We start from the raw sequence: 4,881 nt of genomic DNA, 5'->3' as shown, positions 1-4,881 counted from the left end.
GAAAGCCGCCATCATCTCCATTTCCACTAGACTGGAATATCTGGTAAGTAAAAAGAAGAATCAGGATTTTTACATTGTGATTTAGGACATTCAAGTTTTGCTAATATTTGTAAAACTTAAACTCTGCTAACCTGGGGGAGGGGGAGAGTTTGTTTAATGATCCGCAACTTATTTCTCCCTCGGGAATGCTTTTATTTAGAGCATTGGTTGTTTGTTCCTCTTTGGATGTCTGGTCTGATGAGTTGAAAAGGTTTTCCAAGAGACTGGGAACAGATCTTATTATTAGCTTCCAAGTCTTTGCTCGAATCCCTTCACAGAGTTGTATACAAAGAATTAGGTATCCCTGGATCCTATTCACAGCCTTACTTTACTTCACCACCAACCGGGAGGGGGTCCTATGAGATGCTGTCAACACTAGCATGACCAATATATCATTGTGGAATAGGCGTATGGCCTTGGTAAACTTGTCTTGGCAGCTAAACTTTCTGAACTATCTGCCAGATTTCGGGACTTCTTATGGTGCCAAATACTTTCATTAGGTCACCATTAAACTCTGGGCGCTGTTCTTTGTCTTCTGCTGCAGAACTCAGTTCTGCAGTCACACAGAGAATGTGGGAGCTGGAAGGAACCTGAGAAATGATCTGGTCTGGCCCTCGGATTGCTGATGAGGAAGCTGAGGTGCGTTTGGGTGAAGTCACTTGCCCAAGATGACAAACCGACTCAGTGGCAAAGTCAATGCTCTCGGAGCTGTTCCCTGGGGCTTCAGCTCCCTCTGACTAATGTTCGTTCTACTCTGTAAAAATGTGAACAAATATTTCACTTTGCTGAATACATGGAAGCTAAAGAAATGGTAAGCAGGTGGAAACAGGCCAAGCAGTAAGGCTTATCTAGGGAGGCTTATCTAGTCCTTGTAAGTCTCAGTAAAAGCATCGCTTAAAAGCCTTCTTTTTCCCGTGTTAGCATTCCTGTACAATCTCTGCTTCATTTCAAGTCCACTCTTTAGCATTTTTGCTTTGTCTTATTAATGTTTTGCATTGGAAAGCAATTTTCATACAGTAAAATGCATAGACCTTAAGCATATACTCAGAAATTTCTTTTCATATGTACATCCATTATGCAAATCAAGATATGGAATATTTCCATCAGCACAGAAAGTTCTTTTTGAAGTCGATCTGTTTTCCTCACCCCCACTAGAGGCAACCACTATTCTGATTTCTATCATCATAGATGGGTTTTACTTGTTTCTCAACTTAATATAAATTAAATTGTACAGTATGTGTTCTTTTGTGATCAGTTTCTTCAGTTCCACAATGTATTTTTGAGATTCCTCAAATTTGAATTCTAATAGTAGTGTGTTCATTTTTCTTGCTGTGTAATATTCTTTTGTATAGAAATGCTTCCATCTGTTTAATCACTCTCCTAATAATAAATATTTTATTGATGAATAAAGTTGTTATGAATTCTTTTGCTCAGAGCTCTAGGGGTATAATTGCTGGTTCATAGAGTAAAATGAAAAACAAAGTGCACTGCCATCAAATTGATTCTGACTTGTAGGCCAGGGCAGAACTGCCTCTGTGGGTCTCTGAGACTGTAACTCTTTACAGGAGTAGAAAGCCTCCTCCTTCTCCCATGGAGATGCTGGTGGTCTCACACTGCTGACCTTGTAGTTAGCAGATGAATGTGTAACCCACCACGAATGCATAATCACTATGTCAGCAGAGCTCTAGCTCATACAGTAAGGGCTGATTAATTTTCTTAAACGCTACCATATGAACTCGCAAAGTGGCTTATTATACATTAAGTTGTGTGTAAGTGTTGAATTCCTGGCTCTTGTACCTATGTAACCCTGTTTGGAAGTAAATTTTTCCTTTTGTTATATTCATAAGGTCCTACTAGTATAGGGTTGATTCTAAACAAAATCACTTCTGAGTTATAGGAAAACCAAACTAGAGCTAGAGACACAGGAGGGGAAGACAGACACTGGGACAAAACAAAGCACAACAAGGAACACCACCGATTAGTAGCAGACACCAGAAACTGGAGAGAGGCTCACAGAAGCATGAACACAAATAAAACTCTGATTTTGAGGTTTAGCCTCCAGAGATATGAGAAAATAAATTTCTGTCTTTTAAAGCCACTCAGCTAGGGGACTTTTGTTAAAGTATTAGAAAGCATTAAGACATGGTTGTATACCTTCACACTCCTATCAAAAACACATGAGAATTTCAATTGCTTCATGTTTTTCCTTAAACTTAGTATTGTCAGTCTTTGCTGGTTTTGCACCTCTAGAGAATCCAGCCTGAGATATTTGGTACTGAAGGTGGACCCGAGGGAACAAAAGATTATTTTTTTTCAATTGGTTCTTAAACCTGGCTAATATTAAAGGTGTTTAACTCTACCTTCAGTAGTAAAGAATACATAATGTGAGGTGTCAATAGAAAGATCCAGAATAGCATCATAAATTGATTGTGTGTTTGTAACAGATATATGAGTATTTTATTTAAGAGTTTCATATTTGTACCCATTCTAAAGAAAGATGACCCACGAGAATGCTCAAATTATAAAACAAAATCATTGATATCACATGCAATGTGTAAAATTTTACTGAAAATCATCCAACAGCATTGCAGCAGTCTGTTCACAGGAAACAGCCGGAGGTTCAGATTGAATTCAGAAGATGATGTGGAACAAGAGATATCATTGCTGATGTCAGATGAATCTTGCCTGAAAACTGAGAATCCCAGTAACTAGCATCTCCTGATAACATGCTCAAAATATGTGAGAGGAAGTCTTGCCAGCCTCCCTGCTAAGGAGCATGTTGGCTGTACGTCTTCCAAGGCAGATTTGTTTTTCCTCTTGCAGGCTAGGCTACTTCCAATATTTTCACCAGCAACGTAATTCAAATGTACCAGTTATTTGGTTTTCTTTATTCATTGTCCAACTTTCACATGCATATGAGGTAATTGAAAATATCATGGCTTTGATACACCTTGGTTCTCAAAGTGGCAGCTTTCTACTTCAACACTTCATAAAGATATTGTACAGCACATTTACCCATTGCAATACATTGTATGATTTCCTGGCTACTGCTTGCATGAGTATTGATTGTGGATCCAAGCAAAAAAAATCCTTGACAGTGTCAATCTTTTCTCCACTTACCATGATGTAACTTACTGATCCAGTTATGAGGATTTTGGTTTCTCACACTGAGTTACAATCCATACTAAGGGTGGTAGTTTTTGGTTGTTATCACTTGAAGTCCTTCTCTTATATGGTTCAAATTCTTAGGTTATTTGGTCAACATGCAGATTGAATATCATGGTGAAAAGATACAACCCTGAGTATGCCTTTCCTGGTTTTGAAACAAAGCATTCCTTTTTCTTTTCAAGTAATTTTCTTTGACTCGTGTGGGTTCTGCGGGAGGACAATTCGGTGTTCTGTAATTCCCATTCTTCTCAATGTTATACATAGTGTGTTATGATCTATACAGTCACATAAATTTTCATAGTCAATTAAAAACAACCCTCACTACCATCTAACCAATGTCTACTCACAGTGACCCAATAGGAACTGCCTCATATGAGTTTCTGGGAATGGTGGTTTTGAACTGCTGTCCTTTTGGTTTGCAGGTCCACTTCATAACCACTAAGCCACCAGAGCAATAAAGCACAAGTGAACATCTTTCTTGTATTCTCTACTTTGAGCCAACATCCATCTGAAATAAGCAATTGTATCTCTCTTTATATGTCCTTTTATGAATTATGTTTTGAATTGTTAACAACTCTCTGTTGATATATTGCTGCAACCATTGTTGATGGATCTTCAGCAACATTTTACTTGAATATGTGATATTAATGATATTGTTTGATAATTTTCACAATCTCTTGGGTCACCCTTTTTTGGAATGAGTAAAAATATGGATCTCTTCCAGTTGGTTGGCCATGTAGACTTCTTCTAAAATTCTTGGCACAGGTGAGTGAGTGCTTCCAGTTTTTCACTTGTTTGTTGAGGCATTTCAGTTAGTATTCTGTAAATATAGGAGTTTTGAGACTTTAAATTGTTTTGGGATCAGAGAGCCTCATCTTTCTTTCTTTTGTTTTCTAAAACAGGGGATAGCACAAACGCAGTCCCCCATGACCACAAATTATGCAGTTGAGTTTCCCACATTTGGGGGAATCGCAGGGGTCAGCACATCCGGAGTGCAATGGATAAGCCTCACCCTGGGAAAACCACCTTCGTGATCCTGGTATCTTCCCTGCCAGGTAAGTATCAGCCTCATCTTTCTCTTGAGGATTTGAACCACCAACCTTTGGGTTAGCAGCCAAATGTGCCATCCACCACACCACCAGACTCTGCATGCATGTGCACACACACACACACACACACACACACACACATATTACTCTTGTATTCTTCTTCACTCATCCCACTTAAAAAATATTAGATGTAAATAGGACTAGTACATTTCAAATTGTGCCCATGTCAGTTGCATTATGTTAAGTTCAAGCATGACTTTATTATTGTATATATTTAGTAATATGAATGGTCCAAGGATATATGTATAGCTGTCAAGTTGACAAAGGGTGAAGTGTGCTGTTAAAATTTATGTGTGACCTTGACTAAGCTGATTCTCAGTGGCTTGGCATACATTGGATTAATTGCTCTTCTGTGCTGTACTGTACTTTAATATAATCATCCTCAATTTTGTGATCTGATGTGAGAAGTCAATTAGTTGAAAAGTTATCAGTTGAGAGTCAATCAGTCTCCTTGAAAGGTGTCATCTGTAGGTAATATATCTGAACGATTTGTTAAAGCTAGCTCACTCTGAATCATGTACCTGTCTTGTCATCCTCTGACCTCAAGTTCTTGGGCCATGAGCTA

General features: G+C 38.4%; 1 non-coding gene across 1 annotated transcript; it reads right to left on the bottom strand.

Annotated features, from left to right (window-relative positions):
* Window positions 1-4,106: 4,106 nt before the first annotated feature.
* LOC115873933 lies at window positions 4,107-4,270 on the bottom strand. The gene has a single exon (XR_004048701.1). It is a non-coding gene; the product is annotated as a U1 spliceosomal RNA (small nuclear RNA).
* Window positions 4,271-4,881: the final 611 nt, after the last annotated feature.

The sequence above is a fragment of the Echinops telfairi genome, unplaced genomic scaffold (assembly GCF_000313985.2).
Source record: "Echinops telfairi isolate 266 unplaced genomic scaffold, ASM31398v2 ScPeMD7_7469;HRSCAF=8507_1, whole genome shotgun sequence".
In the NCBI taxonomy this organism is placed as follows: Eukaryota; Metazoa; Chordata; class Mammalia; order Afrosoricida; family Tenrecidae; genus Echinops; species Echinops telfairi.
The sequence above is the reverse complement of the archived record's forward strand: the minus strand, read 5'-3'. Positions and strand labels throughout refer to the sequence as shown.